Below are 25,318 nucleotides of genomic sequence, written 5' to 3' on the forward strand. Positions count from 1 at the left end.
AGGAAGTGTTATCATTGACACACTACTCATCTGTTGGTTTTATTAAATAGGTCGATAGGTTTAAGTCAAGGGGGATGAAGAACTGATGGGTATGTCTCAATTTTCAGCAGGATGACCTTTACTGAGATGAGGACACATGGGCACAATTATTCTAGAATGGGAGAGTGAGGCATGCTGGCCACTGGGAAGAAGTACCAACAAGGATAAGAGTTCTGGGGCAGATGCTACCCCATGGGATGGGGAGCTTTGAGGAAACTGGGAAGCAGAGCAGTGTAGGGCAGTGTGGACAGGGCTGGGATGTGAAGTGGTGAGCAACGGGGTTGGTTGAGGACCTCGGGCTAGGCAGGTAGACACCAGTATATAGATGATGGGGTTTGCTGCAGAATGGTGGGCAGGGAGGTCTGCTCAGAGTTCCTGCCATGATCCCATCCTGGTTGCCTTTTGTACGTGAACAATCAGGGGAGAGGGCTGAGTTCTGGATACACCCAGAGACAGAGTGCTAAATCTGGACCTTAGGGAAGATGTCTATAAGGAAGACAGAAATCTGAAGGCATCCAGAAAAGTACCGGACACTGTGAAGTCAGATGTTTTTTAAAAGCATACATAGGAAAACAAACAAAAAAAAAAATGAGGAAGGTCTCGACTGTGAGTGTGTCGAAGTGGCAGAATCATGGTTGATTTTCTCGCCCTGTCTTTCCATATTTACAAATTCCCTAAGAGGGACACACGCCGTCTTTTAAAATTACACTTACAGAACAACTAGGCAGCCGCTACGGAGCTCCCCCACAGCCCACGGCTGTTCCCTCATCATTACCACCTTCCCCAGGGTGCTGCATGTCACCAACCATGAGCTCATACTGACACACTGTTAACTAAAGGCCAGCTTCCCTTCCATGGGCTCCTTCCTGGTGTACACCGTGTGAATTTTGACAGACACAGGATGTATCCACACAGCATCCCACACTTCACTACAGGAAAGCCCCGCTACTCCACCCTGCTCCTTCTGTTCCCCCCACATACACCCAACCACTGATCCCAGAGCTTCACAGTGTGGCCTTTTACAGAACATCATGTAATTGCGGGCATCATTTGTAGCCTGTCCAGCTGCTTTCTTCCACTCAGCGATCTGTTTGCAGTCCGTTTCCTGTCTTTGTTATGACTCAACAGCACATTTCTTTTTAGCATTGAGTGGTATTTCATTATAAGGATGTACCACAGTTTATTTCCCACTTGCTTACTGAATGATGACATCTTGGTGGCTTCCAGGTTTTGACAATTCTGGTCAAAGCTGCTAAGAGCATCGGCATGCACTTTCTCATGGGCATGTTTTCAATTCCTTTGGATAAACAACACCGTGTAATTGATGGGTCATGTGGCATGGGGAAATTATTTTCATTTGTTTTTAATTTTTGCAAGTGTGTATGATATGTGTGCATAATCATGTGTGTAAGCGTAGGCAGGCACGTGACATAGCACACACGTAGAGTTCAGAAGACAGTCTCAGGTATCAGTCCTTCATTTCCACCATGTTTATGACAGAGTCTCTCATTTGCCATTGTGGACAGCAGACCACTAACCCAGAAGTTTCCAGAGAGTCTCCTGTCTCCATCTCCCATCACACTGTAGGAGTGCGGGGATTACAGACACATGGTTCCATGTCCAGCTTCTAGGCATTCTAGGGAGAGAACTCTGGTCTTAAGCTCATGGGATAAGTCCCTTGTGCCCTGAGGCCCCTCTCCAGCCTGTGTTTGGCTCTTAAAGAAACCTCCAGGTCATCTTCCTGCTACATTTCCCACCCAGCGAGAAAGCATCCTGACTGTCCACAGCCTTGCCTGTGTCCCATGTCATCTGTATCCTGGATCTGATCATTTCTGCTCTGCATGCAGTAGACTCCCAGTATTGTCATACGCACATTTGAAATCAGTGCTATCAAGAGTGCACCGCCTTATGATAGAAGCACACACAACATGGACAATTTGTGAAACAGAGCAAGGGTCATTTTCTGCCCTTCTGCCCTTCTGTCTGGCGGCAGTTCCCTGGTCCACAATCTGATGACTTGGGAATGTGCCACAATTCCCCTGTGTGTTTGCTTTTATCGTAATGAGTTACAGAATCAACAGCCTCACCCTCATATAGCTTCCAGTATCCAATAAATCAGGACACCCAGAGAATGGAGTACTGCGTAAGTGTACCATATTGGCCTCCCCACTCCATCATAGGTTTCCCTGTTAGAAGTAGCCATGTGTAAACAACTGAGCCAACATAACGTTACCTTCCAGTCATCATAAAACAGTGCTGGAGGCCAAAACACTGTCAGTACATTTGGGACGTAAAGTCAGCTAACAAGAACATTTTTGAATATTCTGATATACTTCAAGAGTTTTTTTTAATGTTTCTTACTCGGCCCCCACCCCACCTCCACCCTAAGGTCCACTTATACCCATTTCACTATGGCTACAGAAAATATAGCTAGAATGTAATTACACACGTGCTCTGCTCAGTGATCTGAAGAGAGGTCAGAAGTTCAGGGGGCTGGTCAGGCAGGGGGGCCTCAGGGAGACATGGAGGATCCAATGGAGGAGACCCTAGAAATGGCACTAGAAAGCATGGTAGAGCTGGAGAAGGAGACTAGAGGAATGTAAAGTCCTCCAGGCTTACACAACACGGCCCTCATCATTGCAAGACCAAAGCCCTGCCCAGCCAGGAGTTCCTGGGAACCATCCTTCCACAGGACCTGGCTCTCTGCCCCACAGCATTGCCTCTTATCCCTACTAGACCCAAGTCATGTCCAATCAGGAACCTGAGGGAACCAGTTGTCCAGGACACCTGACTCAGCCCCACACCACAGTCCCGCAGGAGCCTTAAGATACAGACAAGAAGTGTGTGCCTCCGCTCTAGTTTCCTGCAGCCCTGTCAGAGTGGAGCCCAGAGTGAGAGTTCCAGGAACCAGCCCTTCACAGGGCAGAGGAGGGGGAACCCCGAAGTCTTCCCACACAGACCCGAGCTTCCCCTTCCCAGCCTTTGCTTCCACCCTCTCCTATATCAGGATCTATAAAACCTTGGATACCCAAGTTCAGGTGCCCCAGGAAGGGGAAGACCCATGTCTGCAGCTGTGCTTAGCCCCAGCCTAGACTATGTATTATTCTGAAGGAGAAAAGAGGGTAGAAAGTTGTCATTTTCTCGGTTCTTCTGGAGCCAGACAGCGCTCTTAGCTGAGCTTCTGATGGGAGGAGTTCCCCATTCAGAAGCTCCTCCCATCAGCCGGGTGCCCCCGGCTGCAGACCTTCCACAGGAGACAGACTGCAGAGGGTCCTGCTAACCATACCTTCCCCTCCATCTATGAAGAAGTATTCCTGACCACACACGCCAATGCTGACAATGTAGCCTGACAACTAAAAGACTTCCGCTATTAAAACATACTCCAGCAAGCCCCCAACAGTCATGAACCTCTCAAAGCTGATGGACGCCATGCTCAGGGGACGATGCCTTCATGCCTCCCCTCTCTAAGACAGAGCTCACGATCTCAGCCATGTGCCACCGGATGAAGTTTCTGAAATAAACTTGCTCTGTTATTTAAAATGAAAGTGACCTTGACTGATGGAAGATAAAGTTACCATTATAAAAGCAACAGATGCTAGGGCAGGTGAAAGCATTTTGCAGCTAAAAATATGAAAACGTTTTTAATCACCACGTGATTTCTGTTGCCAAAAATCATCTGTCAACTTAAAAGCAAAATAACTATGATTCATTAATCTTCCCTTTAAAAACTGAAAAGATTCTTTTTGTTTTTGCTTGCTTGTTTTTTTTTTTTTTAAACATACGTTGAGTTTATTTGGCCTCACACAAAACTGTACCATTTCCCCCTGTGTTCAACAAAATCTAACACCAGTGGTAACAGAAAGTTAACAATCAACACAATGTATCTAGTGTTGGTAGGTGACAGAGAGAGAAGTCCTGGGTCCCTCAGACTGGCTGAGCCCCAGGCCTCTGTGGCCCTTGACCCCAAAGATAAAAGAGACACTGAGTGGCCTACAGTGGTCACCAAACCTCCTCTACAGGCCACATATCATGACAGCCAGCAGGAGGTCCCTCAGGAGGGAGAGGGCTGCTTCTTATCTCCTCTGGTTGAGGTGCTCCCAGAGCCTGGCACAATGGCATAAAGAAGGAAAATTTCTTTTGCTCACAGTTTCAGAGGGTTTGGTCCATCACATCAGGGAGGGCACAGCAGAATAGCTTACATCACATGATGCAGAAGGAAGGGCATACAGAACTGGCCCATGCCAAGGGCTAGCCACCATAGACACTGGCCCCTAGCTCCTCCAAGTAGAACCTGCCTCCTCTCATTCACTACTTTCCAGTACTTTCCAGTACTTTCCAGTACTTTCCAGTGAACCCACCCAGCAGTTCATCCATGCATATATCAGAGCCCTTATGGCTTAATCTAGAAGGTCTCTCAGACATACACACTCTGAGGGATCCTTTACTGGTCCCCCACCCCCGGCCATAGTTCTCAATCTCATCAGAATTTACCCCCACAATACTGGAGCACTTTGACGAATAGGTTCATAGTTCACAATGCCTGTGAGAAGGAAGGAGGCTGCTGTTGGCTTCTCCTATCTCATCTCCCAGCCCCCAGTCACTGCAGAGCATCTCTGTGCCAAGCTGCACACAGCTATGAGACTGAAAGATGATAGGATAGACACAAGGCACGAGGCATCACTGGATACAAATAGATAAATGCTGCTGGGTCCCTGCTGCTTGAGAACACCAGCCAGGAAATGCATGGGGCCAAGAGAACCTGGATGCTAGCTGCTCCCCCTGAGATCTGCCTCTCAGCTGAGTTTGGACTATAAGCAAGCGAGCACTCAATAAACTGTGTCTACTGATAAATAATGACAGGCACTTCCTTTTCCCAAAGGACTTCAGAAAATCCCTTAGTTGAGTAAATAAATAGTAAGATAAGATAGGTACAGCCAGAAAAACCTGCTAAGCCAGCAAAGTGATAAGCCAGCAAAGCCATCCCATAAGGATTACTTCTAAAAGTCAGTGTTCTAAGCAAACCAGTAATTAACCAGGTGCTTCCTTGAAGGCAGCATGGGAAGGGGTGAAGGGACAGGGGTTCATGTAGATCCTAGGATCCCGGCACTACTTGGTTTGGGGTTTATGCACACCTTCACTCTTTTAACAATGCACCTGGTAGCCATCTTCCTTCAATTGTATGTACTGTACACACAACCTGTCTCCAAATAAAGCACCTAGAAACCTCAGAACTCCTCCATCCCCCACCTGCAACAGGCTACACGTATTCTCATCTTTGAACAAAGGTATAAGTTTTCCCACTCCTGGTAACAATTAAGACAGTTTCTGTTCACATGTATTCCCAATGTATCCAGGTATAAAGAACAGAAGGGTTAATTTTGTGTGATATTTTGATTGCATTCTGACAGTCAAGTTTGTTTGGAATCAGAGGACAGAGCTAGCCACTAGCTGACCAAAATTAACCACAGAGATTTTGGAGAACTGAGGAAGTGGTCAGTCGGGGCTTAGAGAGGATCTTGGCCCTTTCAGAGGAAGGAACGGGAGAGGTAGGAGGTCACTGGTGGCTTCTCTGCAGCTTCTCTGATCATTCGGGTTCTTACCCCAATATCTGACTCCCAATTTTTTATTGATAAAGAGTAATTAGTTAAACGCTTCAGATTAATCTGGCCTGAACTGGTTTTGAGTGCATGTGCAGTAAGGCAAAACTGTGCTCTCTAGTAACCTTTTAGAGAGCCCCTATTTATCAACTTATGCATATGCATAATTGGTGTGTATATGATTAAAATCAGATGCATTATGGGAAAGGGCATGTACATACGTGATTAAATAACCCAATCTATCAATCAAAGTAGAAAATTTCCCTTAGAAACCAATCCTTCCTTCTCCTTAGATTTGTAACAAGGACCCTAGGCTGTACCTCAGGGCTCTCGAGTATTCTCACTCATGTGGCCCACTGTCAATCTTAACAGGGCATCCTTCTGTAATTTGAACTATCATTTTTTTCTCCAAATAAATTCATCTCTCTTCTTTTGCAAATCTGTGTGAGCCTTAGTTTTAGTTATTTAATGAAGAAGCCAACACCCTGGAAACATCTGTCGGGACCCTGACCACCGGTAACACTCACTGCTGCTGGAGCTGTCAAGGCCAGTCCCCTTATCCTTGCTCTCAAATGATGAAGGAGCTGTTTGCATGTTCTCTTTGAAGGCAGTCCTCAGATATACACACAGAGGAGATCTTTAAGGGCCCTGCTGTGGCAGAGGAAAGCTGGGCTCTATAATGTGCCCCCTCCTCATAGTCATCTTTGAGACTCTGAGTTACCCAGACTCCATGGGGGCCATGCACACTGGAGTCCTGTGTATTAGCCCTGTATACACCAGTCGCCCTGGCTTACTAATACCTCTCTGGCCTCAGAAGCAAAGGCAGGCAGTGAGTTCTGCATGTACCCTGCAGGGCAACTGATAAGCTGCCTTGGGAACCTGCCTCCCAACCCTGGGACCTTTTGTGCTGAAATTTGCTTTCTTGGGACAAAATAGAGAGAAGGGAAGAATGGTGTCTATGAGGTCTAGGGACAGTGGGCAAGCAGGGGCTCCAGAGCCACAAACATCAGGCTTAGTGAGCTAAACTGGCAATGCATAAAACCAGGGATGTCCCACAAGGGGTGAGTAGCTGGCCAGACCTTCCCATTGTCTCTGGGCATGTTCTACAATGGGTAAGACCTCAGCCCTTGATATTTCCTTATGCTCTGAAATGGAGAATACTGGCATCAAGGGTTCTAAGGCCCATCCTTAGATGTTCTCATGACTACCAGTGGCTATGGAGTAAGTAGGGTATTAAATATTCAACGTCCAAATTTTATAGAAGATGGGGCCTTGACTATGGCTTGCCACATCTGTCAGAGAGGACACCCATATTGGGGCAAATTTTAGGAGTCAGAGTTGTAGAGTGTTGGGTAAACAGCAGAATGGTGAGAATCTCTGCCGAGCAGAGTCTGATGAGCACCAGCTGTCATCCTCTCTGCTGCGCAAAGCATTCAAAGAAATAAACAACCATTCGTTAGCGACGTCTGCTTAGCAAATGGTTTCAGCTCTGGTGGAAATCCTTCAGGCGCTGCGCCACTGACTGGTAATCATTTCTGCAGAAACGACTGAGTGATGAGGATGGTGACTTCATCTGCACGGAGCACATGCTCTGGGCTCTCGGGGTCTGGTGTGTGTGTTGGGAGGGGGAGGGCTTGCTGCCGAGACCATGGGACTCACAGAGGGCATCGGGGGAGCCAGCAACAGCCTCTTCCTCCCCCATTCTGTGAGAGCATTGCTTTCCTGTGCTCTGAGGCATAAGGAAATCTGTTAGGATTTAACCGGGTTTTCTATGGAAGAGTAGCGACAGGTTTCGTGGGTCTCTGAGACAAGCTGATACATACCCAGTCTCCCTGTGTTTGAACTGTGGCTTAACGATGCGGCCAATATTTGCTTGTTTTGCTGTTTGTTCTGGGTTGTTTTCTGAAAGAGACATCTAACTCCTGGTCTCGTTACAAGTGCTGAAGGTGCCAAGGAAGCAAACCTGCAAGCTGTGCCGGACCATCTGCTGAGCTCCACAGGCAGCGCTCATCGCACAAGCCCGGGGAGATCTTGCTGGCTTTCCCAAGAACTCCCTGCCCCTCCCTGCCCACCCAGAGCAGATGCACCCTGATGCTCAGAGTGTCCTTTGCATAGAACACCCACGGCTGGTAGGATGGATGACCCTTGGCCACCATGCCTTCTCCTCATCTGGCTCTATGTCCCCATCACAGACAATGACCTCCAAGAATGAGAGAGGCCACACTCCTTGGCAATCTCCCATCAGCGGAATAACATGGGAGGCACGGGGATGGTGTTGATGTCATTTTGGACTTCAGAGGCCTTGGCGGCCCTGCCTGGTTTAGAGGTTCAAACGGTCACCTTGGTGACTTGCCTGGCCCACTGAGATCCTCAGTGTTCCTATTTTCTGAGAGTGCATGTTGGAGCCTCCAAATATGGGGTGGTCTCAAGGGGACTCTGTGCTAGGCAGTGTCCTGTCGTCCCAGTTTCTCCACCCTATGAGACACCAAGGCTATAGAGTGCCCTTCAGTGGTGGATACTGCCAACTAATGGCTTATCCAGGTAGGGTATCCTTTCAAAACGTGCACACCCAGAAGAAGCACTTCACTAGCTCATCACTGACATTTACACACCAGAAATTACACTAAACAAGAATCTGGAGCCAAGGGATAGGAAAGTGACCTGGAATGGTAATGTGCTACTGAACATACATAGGTCTCCAAAGCCATATGGGTGGGTAGGGACCAAGTCCAAGCCCTCTATACCCTTCCTGGGGTCCACTGTACTCTATATCTAGCTAGAGCTCAGATCCAAGAGGAGCTGCAGCCTCTCGGATCCCAGGCAGCACCTTAGGCAGAACCATTCCAGAGCCGCTTCCTCCTCCAGTCTCTCCCTGTAGGACATCTCCAAGAGCTGCATGGGCAGAGCATCCCTGGCATCCAGGTGCAGGAAAGGATGCCTTCAGAAAAGAGTGACAAGGGGGTTGTGACCAGAACTAACCTGACCCTCCTATGGCAGCTCTACCAGCCACTCCCTTGATTTCCCAGTTCAGCACTGAAGGGCCAAAGCCAGGACTAATCCTGCCATTCTGCCCCTTCCCTCAGGGCATCAAGATCATCTTACATGGGTCTCCTTCCAGAATCTACAAGCTAAAAGTTGTAACTTTGATGGACCTGTCTAGTGAGGAAGCTGATGGCCTGAGTTCAAAGGGCCCACAGGCTCCTGCTTTTACAGACTATCCTCCCTCTACAGTGCCCACTGAATAGAAACTAGTATGCCTAATCACTGCATCAACACACACACACACACACACACACACACACACACACACACACACACACACACACACTGCTCTCACAGCCCCAGCAATGCTGACACTGGAGGACAAGTTATGCAGTCCCAGGAAGGTGGGGAATTCACTCAGCTCTTTCGTTGTCACTTTACGAGTACTAATTTATTGTTATTTCACAATTTCATGTAACTTGGTATACAATAATTTGAATATTCGTTTTATTAAAACTGGAGATTAATTGCAGTACTCCAAAGAACAAATGGCTGCTAAAACTCGGTAGTCTGAGCATCGTCAGCACTATGATGAATTAAGTCAGGGGAAGGAGGAAGCCAAGGCGGCAATGCTCTTCATAAGAAATAATGGTGGCTTCGTGGTGACTTTGCTATGTGCTATGTGCTGTCCCAATGCCCACCTGGCCAATATCTGTGGTGGCAACAGCCTTTCTGGGGTGCAGAAGAGAACCCCGCCACAGGAAGAACCTTGCCAAGCAGAATACCCGATAGAATGAACAGTGACAGCATGCTGGCACCCTGGCCACACCGGAGTCTAGGGCTGGTTTATAAAGACCCCCTGTCTTCCCCAGATCACTGCCCATCAAACCCCCATCCTCACTCACCTCCCCCCACACACACCGACAAGTTCCTGGGTGGTACCATGCTCAAGAGAGAACCCCTGTGCTCTCTAGGTCTTAGGCACTTAAAACTATGTGTTAATAGGAGACATTTGTCTTCTAAACAAGTCATTCAGCAAGTGACTTTAGTAGGTTAAAAGGGTCACTCAGTTTTCCAAGCTCCTAAGTTTCCTCCTCCACCCCATACCCCAAGAAGGGCTTGCTCTTTGAAGGGTATGGCAAGACCCACCCTGCTGAGACCCAAGAGAGTACACGTCTTTGGACTAAGAGAGTGTCTTTTATGGAATGTGATGGTCCTGGCCAAAGATGGATCTGTCCTACTAGAGAATGGATGTGTTCATACAGGTACAGCAGACTGACTCTATTCTTAGCACAAGCCGTAGGGGGAAAGGAGGGGAGGCTCTTGACCTTGGGAGCAAAACAGAATCCTATTTGTTTGCAGAACAAAAGTTAGGTGCAAAGTTTGTTATGGGTCCAGGGACTGGATGTTTATCACCAGGCAGCTGTTGCCTCACGTTCCATGTGCACGCAATTGACGCTCACCTCTTACCTGCCTCGTAATACCCCATGGCAGTAATAAAGCACCGGGAATTATTCTCAGCCATGGCTTTCTCTTCAGAGACACATTTAGACAGCAATGCAATCAACCAGCCGATGGTTTTTAGGAACTTTCCCGCTTTGCGGTGCTGATCTTCGTTATGAAATTAAGATGATTGAATGCTTCATAATTGAGATACCAAATATGCTTTTCTCTCCAGCACCTGCCTGAGTGGCTCCTGCTACTGAGCCTCCCCAGGTGAATGTGGGAGGCTGTTTGCATTCAAGACTCGAGGACGTGGATCCAGATGAACATGTCCGTTGTGATGGATGACTGCATACCTAAAAACCCCAAACACTTTTACAAGAATCAGTCTCTAGACCAGGACTCTACATACCACCAACAACAACCCACCCCCAACCAATGAATACATGGTTTCACTGTATTCACAAATACAGTGACAGACATCAAAGAAGAGCTTTCTCATCCTCACAGCTGCTGTGATGTGTCTTGCTGGTTTCAGCTGCAGTAGGTATGAACGGATGTTTTATGTGAGCAGAAGCTGACGGTACAGGAGTCAGGGCATTGGCTGGACTAAGGACAGCCATGGCCTTGCTGAGCCAGGAGCTGTGAGTTTCTCGAGGGCCCTCCTCCTGCAGAGACACCTGGCCTAGGTGGGTTGGATCAGTCAGGCCTCCAAGAAGCTGTCGGTTCCTGTATCCACAGAGTGAGTTGCAGTCAATGAGAAGAGGGCTGAACCTTGGCAGACACCTGGAGCCTCTGCAAGGTATGAAGATTTTTATAGTCCATTTTTATAGACCCCAGCAATGAGTAAGAGGCATTTCTCAGGGCAGTATGGCATGCCTACTGCATTAGCAGCTCCTGTCACTTCAGCCACACAGACAGACAGCAGAAAACCTCCTGCAGGCCAGTGAGACTGGTTCCCAACCTGAGCCACCCAAGAAGCTCCCTGCCTCCTGCCTGTGTTCACACCAGCCAACTTGGGCATGCTCACACGTGCACACACACCTACACCTACACACACACAAACACACACACACACACACACACACACACACACACACACACACACACACACACGTAGACATCCCTGCTCTTTGTAGGCTTTTCATGTGTACAAAGGTTGCTGCCTGTGTCCCAGTTCTCCACCCTTCAATAGCCAGAGGCACTTTGAATCAGGCTGTTCTGGGAACCAGGGCCACCAGTCTACTCATCCTCTGATATAAAGCAGAGGAGTGTCACTGGCAAGCCTGCCACCTCACCTTCCTCCTCCTGCTCCATATTCATATCTTGACCTTTCAGCAGCAGTCCCAAAATGTCATTTAAGAAGTAATCACTGTGGTCCTCTGCAAAAACTTGCTTCTCCCACCTCCATCAGTGCCTGGATGTGTCCTTGTTGTGATCAGTGTTCTAGCCTCGGCACCCACTAGCCTTCCCTCTTTTTAGTACACGCTGGACAATTCCAGACTCTGTTTCCATATGAATTCAATCCTCCTTTCAGGAAACCACCAGACAAGAGTGTCCATCCTGTGCAGATCTCCCAGCAATGAATGGTGGGAAATGCCCTCTCTTCCTCCTGCCACCCGAGGGAATCCACTCACAGGGAGCATCCGTCTCTGCCATAAACAATGAAGGTGCAGACTCATCCAGAACAAAGGACATTCGAGGTTCATTTCCAGTTTGGAAAAGTCTGCTGTGCTGAGACAGTGCACGTGAAAGGAGGGGATTTTTTCCTCAAAGGAGAGAATGCCATGTTGTTTATATGAAGGCATTTGTGTCTACACAGGTGAAACCTAAGGTCACCAGACCATTACTGCCAGAGAGTAGTGCAGCTTGCCCACAGGGAAACACTCCTCTCCCATCCCACCTGTGCTTCAAAGGCAGAGGCATCTTGAGGATAAAGAGTCTTGGTGTAACCTGGGCACCTCCCAATACTGTGGTTATGAATCTACAGTATCCTCACTCCTACAACCACTCTGAGGAAATTCACCCAACTCTGTCCCTAGAGCACACAGCAAAGCCAAATATTTGGTCCATAAGCTTTGAAATTCCTCAGACTTCTATTTGAAGTCACGTTCTCGGGAATTCAAAGACTATAATTAAGGGAACCAGGACCGTAGCACGAAGGCATTTTAGACTCTAACATTATTTTTGAGGATTTCTGATTCAGTCCTTTCTGAAAATGTGCTGTGGTTCACGATGCCTGGGAGGGAGAGGGGAGTGATCTCCCTCCACAGAAGCCAACAAAAGCAGCCTGATTGAAACACCATGAAGACTGGGCCTCCCCATCTCCAAAATCTCACCAAGACTTCTCAGTCCATGACTACATCCTAATACCATACAATACTAAATAAGATTAACTCAACAGTAAGATACGAGGATGCTTATGGCTGTGTTTGCTTGTTGCCCCTTCATCCACAACAAGCTGCCATGCCCAGCACCATGTTGTAGGTGCTTGGCCTGGATCTTGGCTTTGATTATTGACTGGATATCTATCAAGCCCTAATAACCCCAAGCACTTCCCAAGCCCTGAAGAGTCAACAGTACATCAGACATCCCTCCAAGGCCTCCCTCCTACCCCTTACCTACATGGCACTCAAAGAAAAAAAATAGTGGGATGGTAATGCGGTATTCTGTTTTCATGAGGTATCTCTTCTCAGGCCTTTATTCCATGCAGGCCTCAGACCTAACTTTCTAACAAATTAAAGCTCTGGTGATCACTGCCATCCAGAGGCATCTATGCACCTGTGTACTTGGCTGTGTGCCAGGCTGTCAACGCTATATAATTTGAGGGTATGTAATTTGAGGAAAAAATGTATTCTCTGTTGGAAGAATATTTCTTACTATACAATTTAGAGATAAGTGCACACAGGCCACTGAAATGACTGTTCTTTTTAGGAAAAAGAAAAAAAAATACAGCTCAACTAGGATACATTTTCAAACGGGCTCTGAGCTAGACTCCCGGGGTGTCTCTGCAACTGCAGTGGAAAGTTACTCTGGATGGAAGGCAGGGCCAAGGCCACCAAAAGTGAGAGTAATTGCAAAGACTTCACTTCTTCCCATATGGGTCCATGGGTGGCAGGTCTACCTGGAGGGCAAAGGCAGAAGAAGTCACTGGGGTCTGCAGGAGCTTTTGGATTTTAGAAGCAAGCAGGAGCGCCTCCTTGTGGGAGGGGTATCTGGCCCAGGGTAGACACCCCTGCAGTTCTACAAGAGAAGATCTTTAGATGAAGGAATAAGCAACCAACCAGGCAGAGTTCAATACAAAGTAAAGCAAAAAGTGAGCTACAATGAGTCAGCAAAACAATAAGGAGAAATCCATCACCCACCTCTCCAGGGATGTCAGAAGTTCACACACAGAATATAAAGTAACTGTGTATGAGTGTTTTTAAGAGAGCAAGGGTCAAGACAATGAACAATGACTAATGAAGGCCTTGTTTTTTTTTAAGATCATGAGATTTCTAGGGATGAAAAATGTAACTGTTGGAATCACAAGCTTCTCGGGTAATTGAAACAGGAGATTCAGTGTAGATGAATAAAGACTTAGCAACCAGAAAATACATCCTAAGAAATTACCTAAATAAGCCCAGAGAAGAAAGATGAATGACTCAAAAGGAAAATGAAGAGAGATGGAATTTAGAATAATAAAGGTTGAATTCCTTACCAAAATTTTAGAGTATGAACAGGAAGAAAGCAACATTTGAATGATGTCCCAGAAATGATGGGAGACAAAAAGAAATTCCACAAAAGAATAATGTGTAAATTGGAAGGACCTTTAAAAGGACCACATTCCCATGGAACTGTAAGTCATGAGGAAAGTCTTTAAAACACCAGAGAGCACAGATGGATGACCTACACACAATATCAATTAGAGCGATGGAAAACCTCAGCAGTGTGACACTCATGTCACAAACCACTGGGAAAATAGATTCCCAAAATAGGGAGAAGAATGACTTTCAGCCAGAAAAAAAATATTCTTTGAAAACAAGGGAAAATACATTCATATTTTTCAGACGAGACAATATTGAGCAATTTTACCACTAGCTGACCTTCATCAAAAGTGTCTTAAATGAGTCTACTAACAAAATGCTCTTGGAAGCATCATCTGAGAAACCAAAATATTTAGCCAGCAGAGAGTACCAGTAATAATCATTTTTACAAAAAAAAAATGATAAGGATTAACATAACCCTTATTGGGTCCTCAATAAAAATGGACTTCACAGTCAAATTGTCACAATGTCCTTCTATTGTTCAACAGATGGGTGAAACAACATGGTACTTAACACCAGACTTTTTGAGTTATGCATTTATGATATAAATTTTTAAATTATTTAAATAATAGAGATAGCATATAAATTACAAATAATAGAGGATAATTAAAATGTCAAACGACCACAAAGTTAACAACAAAATGTAAGATATTGAAAGAGAGAATAGAAAATTGAGAAGAAAACAAAGCAAAAAGCAATAAGGTCATAACAATCCTCCAAAGATCAATATTCATTATAAATGTTAATTGGCTAACTGACTAGCTAAAAAATAGATTGCTAATTAAGAAAAAAATTCAGCTATTTAATGTCAAAAATACTCATTTAAGTTCTGAGAATGCATGAAGTTGACAGCAATAATAGGAAGAAAAAAACGGGTTATGTAAGAAGAGAGTCTGAGAGCGTGGACAGCCATATTCCTAGAAGCAGAACAGACAGTATTGCCATATGTGAAGTGACTCCATAATGGAAAGAATAGAATGGAAAATTCGGAATAAAACCACAGTCATCAAACATAAAGGAACACTGTGAAAAAAGGCTAACCCAGGAGAGGAGCTTGAGAAATCCTTCACCATGCCACAACACTTGGCCTGCCTTTCTTTCACAAACATTTTCAAATGGAAAAGTGTAGTCAGAGCATCATGGTCAAGTCTGTCCAAACAGACCCACGTAAAATCACTGTGCCCCCAACACTGACAGACGCACCCTCTCATTAGCAACACAAGAAGTGTTGAAAACGAAGAAAAATCTCCATGTTGCACAAAGGAGCACATGAGCAAAGCAAAAATAGTTCAGCAAGATGATTTCCATTTGAAAACACAATGCGACATAATCCAAAATGGGCTAGCAAGCACATCAGGACAGGGACTGTGCTGGTTTTTTCCAAGGCTGGTAGTGACTGAACATTTCTCCTAGTGACTGGGCTTAGCCCTCATAGTCTTTTACAATTGTCGAGTTTTTAAAAGACCAGGGTAAAGGAAATGAAGCAAAGGGGTCAGGGGTCACTCAAAGCCATCAAGTTCCAGAAATTGGGGTGGGGGTGGCATATAAACAAAAGTTTTACCAGATGGAAGAGATAAAATATTTGCATAAAAATTTGACAAGGTGTGAGGGAGATTAGAGGTGTGAGTGATCTGTGAAATACTGGCCATTGGAAGGCTAACTTTGACAGAAAAAACAAACAAACAAAAAAAGGTTTCACAGACATTCAGACAACTTGTACTCCCAGCATATGCAAAATTCCACAGATGTTAAAGGAATGTCTGTTGTGCAGCTCATGAACATGACCAGAACCTTTAAAATAAAAAACTCTTATCAAGTACCCACGAAAGAGAAATTACATCAGCAAAGTTCTCTTGGAAGGCATTCTCACCACTCTCTGGCCAATGCTTACACAGAACTTTCTTTAAAAAAAAAAAAAAAAAAAGTCAATAGGCAGATTGGTAGAATAATAATTTAGAAGGTGAAGAAGTGCTTGCCATGAAAGCCTGGAGATCTGAGTTCAATACCCAGAACCCACTTGTGCTGTGGGATAATGCTTTTGTACATGCTGATTGGTCAGTAATCAGGCAGGAAGTATAAGCAGGATAAGCAGACAAGGAGAATTCTGGGAAGAGGAAGACTGAGTCAGGAGATGCCAGCCCAACGTCCAGGGAGCAGCATGTAAGGGCACACAGGTAAAGCTACAGAACACGTGGCAACATATAGACTGACAGAAATGGGCTGAGCTTAAGTGTAAGAACTAATCAGTAGTAAGTCTGAGCTAATGGTCGGGCAGTTTTAATTAATATAAGCCTTTGTGTGTTTACTTGGGTCTCAGCGGCTGCAGACCAGGCAGGACACAGAAAAACTTCCGACAACACACATGTCTTAGGTTTCTATTGCTGTATGCTGTGACCAAAAGCAACCTGGAGAGGAAACGACTTACCATCCATCATGAAGGGAAGTCAAGGCAACAACCTGGAAGCAGGAATTGAAGCAGAGGCTATAGAGGAACTCTATTTACAGGCTGGCTCCTCATGGCTTGCTTGGCCTGCTTTCTTATACACTCCAGGGACACATGCCCAGGGGTGGCACTACCCTTAGTGAGCTGGGCCTTTCCCCATCAATCGTCAACCAAGAAAATGCCCTGCAGACTTGTCCACAGGCCAATCTGATGAGGGCATTTTCTCAATTGAGGTTCCCTCTTCCCAGATGACCCAAGATTGTGTCAAGTTGACATATAGTTAACCAGCACACATTTAAAGGCAACCAAACTTCATCATAAGGTTATCTTCTAACCTTCATGTGTGTGCTATGGTATGTGAACCTACCACCACATACAACAATAAAAATCAAACCAGGTGATAACAAAAATAGCACATTTTAGTTTTCCCACACAGAGACACATAATTAAAAAGAAAATAAATATTTTTTTTAAAATGTCCTTGTAAGTAGTGAGATGATACGTGGAGCTAATGTGCAAATATGTGTCTTAACAACTTAGGAAAATATATAAACAAAAGAAACAAACAAACCAGAATTAACCCCAGCAGAACAGAGAAAAGCACACATGTCAACAAGGCTGTAAAATGTGTGGGAAAATATCTTAGAATCTTAAAGCTGCTTCTTGGAGGAACCAGTAAAATGGGCAAACCGTTAATCATGTTGATTAAATTTTAAAATAGCAAGGGACAAACAAGTAACACTACATGTGCAAAATGTGACAATCACCAATACAACATGTTAGGAAAGATACTTAACACAGAATAGCCTTGTCTTCATTAGGCTGCAACATTGCTGCAACAAAACACCATAGCCATAAAGCAAGTTGGGAAGGAAAAGGGGTTTATTCAGCTTACACTTCCACATTGCTGTTCACCACTGAAGGAAGTCAGGGGAGGAACTTAAACAGGACAGGACCTGGAGGCAGGTGCTGATGCAGAGGCTGTGGAGGAGAGCTGCTTACTAGCTTGCTTTCAATGGCTTGCTCAGCCCATCTCCTTATAGAATCCAGGGCCACCAGCCCAGGGCTGGCACTACCCACCATGGGCTGGGCCCTCCCCGATCCATCACTAATTAAGAAAATGCCTTACAGCTGGATCTCATGGAGGCATTTCCTCAACTGAGACTCCTTCCTCTCTGATGACTCTAACTTATGTCAAGTTAATACACAAAATCAGCCAGTACAAACCTTATGCCGGAGATGCCTTTCAAAGATTGGTGTAAGGATGGATTCCTAAATACATATGTATTCTTTGGTCAGCCTTACCAGAGTGAAGAATAAGATTGAATAGTTAAATGAGAAGAAATGCTTTAAATCAATGGCTAAAAGTCTTACCACAAAGGAAGAACTAAGTTCTACTATAACAGGCAAGTCCTACATTTTAACAAATATTTTATTCTAATACTGTAATATAAAGCTTCCAAAGATTTAAAGTGGAGTAGCCATTTCTCAATGAGCTTTTGCACTAAATATAATAGAAGATCAAAAGATACAATGCATTTTCACACACAACATAGATCAAACAACCTAGACAAAGAAACAGTAGTAACTCCAACACAGCCAAAAGGATTTGCCAGAAGGAGCTTGGGTTCATCTGAGGAATGCATGTCATTTAACAACTCAGCACTCAGGTAAAATAACCTGTTGTTTTAAAAATAACAGTAGTGCTGTTACTGGGCGAAAAGGTCATGAGACACATCAAAACCCAGCATTAGAGCTTTATTAGGAGAATGGAGAAAAAAGAACCAGGCCTGGGGAAGAAGCATGTGCAGAGAGCAGAGAGAGAGAGACAGAGAGAGACAGAGAGGAGGAGGAGGAGGAGGAGGAGGAGGAGGAGGAGGAGGAGGAGGAGGAGGAGGAGGAGAAAGGAGGAGGAGAGAGAAGGGAGGAGGAGTCTGTGTCCAGCTTTTTAATAATTCCCATGCACATGCGCAGGTGGGCTTACAGAGCTACATCACATATGCGTGAACACGCTGCGCTCATTTGTGTGATCACGCAGCACATTGATGATGTACAAAGTAAGACCCTTTTCTTAGCTGCTGAACTGCGCATGTGCGGTCATGAAGCTGGAGGAACGGCAGAATTCTAACATAACCAATTGTTCGAGTTAGCCTCTCTGTTACTGTGATACAATACTCTAAGCAAAAGCAAATTGGGGAGGAAGAGTTCATTTGGCTTAGAGATCACAGCCCATCATTGACAGAAGTCAATGCAAGAACCTGGAGACAGTAACCAAAGCAGAGACCATGAAGGAACCCTACCCTGATGACTTGCTTGCTCCCTGTGGCTTGCTCAGCTAGGATTTTGACACAGAAGGGGATGGGCACTCTTACATCAACTGTCAATCAAGAATACTCCCTACAGACATGTCCACAGGCCAATCTGATGGAGGAAATTCCTCAATTGTGATTCCCTCTTCCCAGTATGTTTCACCTTGACAGCAACTAACCAACAGAGCAATAAAAAAAAAAAAAAGGAAAGAAAAGAAAAGAAAATTCTGACTGTCCTAGCAGAAAAGAGATAACCACACAAAAGTATCAACATTATATCATGGGGAAAATATGACCACCAGCAAACTAGCATGACAAGGACTTTCCCAAGTAAAGGAGGTGGTAGCTTGTATCATCTGCATATCTATCCTTGATGATGGAGACCATTAGAACTACCTCTTTAAAAATATTGCACATTCTGTCTCTTACAGAGATCTAAGCTTTGTGTATGTGTGTGTGTGCCTTTGTGTGTATGTGTGCCTGTGAGTGTGCCTTTGTGTGAGTGTGCCTTTGAGTGTGTGTGTGCCTGTGTGTGTGTTTGTGTGTGTGTGCCTGTGTGCCTGTGTGTGTGTGTGGTGTGTGTGTGTGTGTGTGTGCCTATATGTGGTCATGAGTATAAGTATAGGTCATGAAACTAGAAAGGGGATCCTGAAAGGAGAAAGAAAAAAAAAAGAGTTTTGAAAGAAGCAGGGCAGGAGGTAATGGAATACATGTGCCAGAAAAGTAGAAGATGGGTAGCTTGAGATGGAAGGGTTCACTAGGGGCAGGAGTTGGGGAGGAGGAGCAACCAAAACAAAGTATTTATGTAAATGTCAGAGTCAATCCTATTACTTTGCATGCTAATTAAAAATAAATCAATAATTTTTGAAATGGACACACCTTTGTCATTACCATTTCAACTTTGCACTCAAAAGTCCTAGAGGATGAAAGAAAAAAGTGAACTTTAGAACTGTAAATCCAAGCATGAACGGAGGAGAGATCATGAAGTCCTACCCCTAGCAAGGAGGGGAGGGTGAGACAGTTTACTTCAGGGCCACAGCCCCTCCCCTCATAGGCTGTCCTTGCTCTGGTGGTGGGCTCACACCTGTGTACAAGCAGGCAATACTAACTAGACTCTGTGGGTTAAACAAAGAGGACATGGTGTTGACAGGGTGGGGGGTGGGGGGGGTGAGGGTGGTGGTGGTGAGAAGATTCTGGAAGGGCTTGGAGGAGGGAAGTGGGAGGATAGATCAAAATACATTGCATGTATGTGTGAAATTCTCAAAGAATGCATGAAAATACATATTAAAATCTAAATAGAGAAGAAAAGAAATTAGGAAGAGAGGAAGAAATAAGTTTCTTCCCTGGCGTGTAAGCATCACAATGGCTCTGGCGAGCTGTCCTCTATTGTCCTTTAAAAGCCTGGGAAGTTACTGTAAAGAACTGGCAATTTCTAAAGTGTTCCTGTGCAGTGCGTGTCTGGAAATAGTTTTACTCTGCTGCTATCTATGAATACTTCTAGGGCTGTGGATAATGTTTTTCTTTTCTTCTACGTTTTAATAATTTCCAACTTTTTGCATGGAAAGAGCAGATTCTTCTTATACTGAGGAAACAGAGTAAGTCAAAATAAAAAGTGAGACCTTTGAACAGGTAGTCACCATCTAGACCCATAGCACATGAGTGTTTCAAATGATAATTAAAATGGGTTCCTTATTCCCATAAGATAATAGGCTAGAGGGGTGGCGCCAGGGTTGTTTGTTCCCAGGATGCACGGTATGAAAATGCCTTGGAGGAGCAAATGTTAAACCTCCTACAACTCTGTCAAGATGTACTCACTGCTAGCTCTCTAAGACCATTACAACCAAATGTAGTCCTATTACAACCAAGTGTAGTCTTATGTCCGCCATGGCCATGTCTACAAAGCCGTTGATATGAAAGAAATATATCTCTCATCAATCAACTTTTCTGAGTCTTTTAAATTAATATGGAGAGTTTTAAAGTTGACCTTGAGATTTCTGAGTTCTCCAGGCAGTCTTCCATGTTGTTTCATTTCTTGGCTAGACCTTTCAGGAGACAGTTAACGTGGCATGCTAATGACTCTCAGGGTCGGGGAGTCTTGCCCTCTGCCGAAGGTGGAATCTCTAAGCTCAGTGTTCTGTATTTAGCTCCACGCCATGCTTCAGATTTCAGACTGTTACACATGGCTGCTGCCTCTGCACGTATCTCACAATGCATCTTCATGTAGCTTATTGACATGAATATGGTTTTCCTTATTGAACCAGTGGACTTGATGCCATGGTCAATGCCTGCCTCTCTCTTACACAGCCTCTGTAATTGCAAACCATGCTCCTCTTGATCCCAGCAGATGTTAGCATTGCTGAACCTGATACTTCAGTGTTTCAGATTTTTACAGCTATCCAGATAATTCAGATTCAGCTATGTGATTAAAATGTCTACTTTTTTTAATTTTGTAAAAATGCTAATATTGGCAACTACTTTTGTAATAGATATTATAGTTTCATCACTTCCTGTGTTCCAAGACACACATCACAGGAAGTAACACCTATCTCAGGTGTAGAAGGGACTCACAGCCAAGGGAAAGAGCCAACGTGAGGTTACCTAGCACATGCCCAGTTAGAAGAGTCTAGAAGCCTACAGGAATATAAGTAGTTTCCCCATATTGGTTCAAGCTAAGTAGCTCCTAAGTTCCATTGAAGAGGTCATTGAATGATAGAAAGTTCCTCTTTATCTTATAATTTGTTTTGTGTCTACAAGGGTGAGGGAAACATTTTTAATCAACTTAATTTATTTGTGATTGTTTAAGCTATGAGTGTCTGCCTTTATTTTGTCATTGGCTTTCCCATAATATGCTTTTCTTCCTCTAACTCCCTGTGCCTCTCTCTGAAGCCACCTGACAGTGTGTCTGTACACCGCTTCACCTCTGGATCCACCTCCAAGTGCTACATGCTTGCACCATGTGCATTTCAGGTTTGGTTATTACAAAAGGTTGATTTCTGAAATTTTGAATTGTGTCTTCCATTTTTTTTCCTGCAGTCTTCAAGGCTGCTGGACATTTCTTTACTGCTTGTCAATAACTTTCAGGTTCTATATTACTTATCTAAGATGTTTTGGTTTTGTTTTGTTGGTTTTTTTTGGGGGGGAGGTTGCATTTTCAGTTATTCATGGTAACACAGGGACTCCGTTGAATTTGTACATTGACCTTGTGTCCTGCAATCATGGGAAACCCAGTACTAGCCACTTCTGATTTTCTGAGGTGGTCTACACTGGCAGTACTTCTCTCTGCAACGAGAGATGGCTTTGACTGTGGTCAGCATTCCTCTTCCTGGGTTCCTTCCCTCCTGTTTCCTTTCTCTCGACTTGTACCACTTGCAGCTTCTAGAACTATCGTGTACCAGTTTGATGTGGGCACAAGTCCCTGCCTAGTTCTCCACCCTGGAGAAGCCCACCATTATCACTGTTTAAATGAAACATTTCCTGTGACTCTCTAAAGGGTATCTTTTGTCCATTCAAGCAGATACTTTTAAAACTCTCATTGGCTTGCACATTTTATTTTTCTTTTGTTAATCTGGATCTATGTTGAGTTGGAACAATGATTTTTATTGCTGTTGTTGTACATTCATACATCATCTTACTTTAGAGTCCCAAACTTGTGATGCTTCTGTGTCTGCTTCGGAGCTTGCTAGGATTATAGGCGTGTACCACCATGCCCCTCTAACACATTTTCTAAATCCACTGAAATGATCTTTCAGTTTTGAAAAATAACATCAATTGGTTTCCTAATATTGAATTAGCCTTTCATTCCCAGAAAGCAAAACTTAGTCACAAGGTGTTGCCCACTATATCCACTGCTGGACCCACTGCATTCCCTTGGACATTTTTGATTCTGTGCTGGCCAAAGCGTCTCAGTTAGCAGTCTTCCTGTAATATCCACGTGACTTTTGTAACAGAGGAGGGCTGATCTCAGGGAAAGGAGTTGCAGGGACATTATCCCCTCTCCTGTTGTCTGAACAAGCTTGTGCAAATGTGTCTACCACTCCTTCCAGAAACAGCTGGTGGAACTTACCAGAGAAGTTGTTTGATCCTGGAAAATTTCCCTGTTGGGAAAATCTTCCCCCACACTGGAAGGCTTCTGAACAAACTTGCTGCTTACACACACTCAGTTCTCTTCACATTCTGTTGTTTCCTTCACTCAGCTTGTTCTGCACAGAGAGTCCTTCTGTTTTGTTAAAGCTTTGAGTGCACTCCATGAGGTAGTGACTCATGTTTTCTCATTGCATCTTGTATATAAAGGCCTGGATAAGCACTGTTTTTCTTCTTGATATTGCTCATCATCATTGGCTTTCTTTTTTCTGAAGCTCCAGCCAGGAGATGACCAATGGTACTGGTCTTTCTAAAAGTTCAGTTCTGCTTTCAACAATTTTCTTTATATTTCTCCATTTTGATTCTTTTACATCTCTTCCTATCTTTTGAGATTATTGTCAGCGTCACACAATCTAAAAACACCTCAGGAGGAAGTCTCGGTGATGCCTGTGGGGAGTGGTCATGGTTATGATAATTGAGTTAGGAAGCCCCCAGCCAGTGTAGGTGGCCCCCTTCTCTAGGCTCAGGATTCTAAACTGGATGAAGTCAGAGAAAGTGAGTCAAGCCCTAGCATGCATGCATGAATTCATTGCTCTTTGCTTTTAACTATGGAAACGATGTGGCTAGGTCCCTCATGCTTCTGTCACCGTGACTTGCCTGCTATGAATGACTGTAACCTGCAATTGTGAGCTCTTTCTCCCCTAAGTCGGGGCGTTTTATCATAGCAACAGGAAACAAAACTGAGTCATCTTTTTTTCTCAATTCTTTTGGCTTGTTCTGGTTAGAAAGTTCTTTCTTTTCTAGTAGCTTAAGGGTAAGCATTGATTTAAATTTTCCTTTTCCAATGCAGACATTTTCATGTTATAAATTTCTGGCTGTGTCCTGCTTCGGCTGTGCCCCCACAAGATTTCTTATAATGATTTTCATTTTCATTTAAATCAAAATATTTTCTGACTCCCTCTATCTCTTTGACCCAATGTGTTATTTGAGTACATTGTTCTATTTTCAGGTATTTAGACATTTCCCAGATTGTTTTTTCCTGTTCCATTACTGGCTTCTAAATTAATACTATTTTGGCCTGAAGGTGACTTGTATAGACTTTAATCTGTCTCAATATCTGTGGGGTTGTTTTGCAGCCTAGAATGTGGACATGATGAATGCCGTGCACATGCACATAAACACACATTGTTCATCGTGAGGTGGTCTGTAGCTGTCCCTCTGGCCAGGGTGGAGGGCAGATTCCTGTTAGTTTTCCAAAGCTGTAAACATCCCACCTTCCTGCTGTCACAAAAGGTGCTGCTGAAGAAGTCCCCGGATTCACCTGCCATGCTGCCTGCACCTCCCTTCTCACTGTTCCTGATCGTCCTGTGTGGAAGCATTGGTTGGAATTGGTCTGTCCTTTTGGACACAGTTCCTTCCTGCGAATTTTCATTGATGCAATTTCCTTTTCCTGTCCAAATTCTCACTTGCTGACTAGCTAGCCACCTCCAGGTCCTCTGGACTCATTCTGAAGTGGGGATCTCTTCCTCACTGTGACTTCCACCCAGTTCATGTTGTCCTATTAAGAGCAATTTTCGGAATAGATATCACACATTTGTGCTAAAACTCTGAAAAACCTCTGCCTGTCAACAGGGAGTTAAATTTCACATTTTAATCTCCCCTTTATGGTTTGTTTTACACGCTTGTTCCCTATGTTATGATCCTTCTTTCTCTTTTTATACCTAATTTTGCATTGAATAATTTATGTAGGGGCTTTTTTGGTTTTGTGTTTGTTTGTGGGGAAGCATTAAACCACCAGTATAGCTACAGTAGGCTCTCTCGATGCCTTTTTATTTGTTCGTGTGGACTTTTTTCTTTTTTTCCCTTTTATTAAAAACAGCTTTTCTTTCTCATATACTATATCCCTATTACTCCCTCAACTCCTCCCAGCCCTCCCCACCTCTCCTCCCATCCAAATCTATCCCCTTTCTGTCTCTAATTAGAAAATAAACAGGCTTCTAAGGGATAATAATATAACATAATATTATGATAAGATAAAGCAAAACCTAACACATCGGAATAGGACAATACAAATGAAAAGAAAGCAAAGGCAGAAGAAACTGATAGAGATACAAAGACCCCACTCATTCACATGCTCAGGAATCCCACAAAAACATAAACCTAGAAACTATAATATATATGCAAAGAACCTGTAGGGTACAAAAGAGAAAGAAAGGAAGGAAGGAAGGAAGGAAGAAAGAAAGAAAGAAAGAAAGAAAGAAAGAAAGAAAGAAAGAAAGAAAGAAAGAAAGAAAGAAAGAAAGAAAGAAAGAAAGAGTTTTAAAACCCTGACACAACATTACAAGACAAGGAACCTCCAAATACGTTTTCTGTTGGCATCTACTGGTAGGCACTGAACCAACCTTTAAGAGCAGTTTGTTTCCCCATGAGACTCCCTTGGAGAAAACTGGATTTTCATTTGCAAGTGGTTATCAATTGGAGATAGCTTCTGCGTTCGGGATGGAGGCAGGTGTCCACTTCTCCTTTCAGCTCTGGGACCCCTTCTGGTGCAGACCCATGCTAGACTGTGCATGCTGCCTCCATCTCTGTGAGTTCCTATGAGCTTTGATCATGTTGATT

The 25,318-nt window shown here is 44.3% G+C and overlaps 1 protein-coding gene across 1 annotated transcript in view; it reads right to left on the reverse strand.

Moving 5' to 3' along the window:
* Tcerg1l (transcription elongation regulator 1 like) overlaps positions 1 to 25,318 on the reverse strand; it is a 189,641-nt gene that overhangs the window by 152,916 nt on the left and 11,407 nt on the right. The gene's annotated exons all lie outside the window — the stretch shown is intronic.

This window comes from Peromyscus maniculatus, chromosome 1 (assembly GCF_049852395.1).
Source record: "Peromyscus maniculatus bairdii isolate BWxNUB_F1_BW_parent chromosome 1, HU_Pman_BW_mat_3.1, whole genome shotgun sequence".
NCBI lineage: Eukaryota > Metazoa > Chordata > Mammalia > Rodentia > Cricetidae > Peromyscus > Peromyscus maniculatus.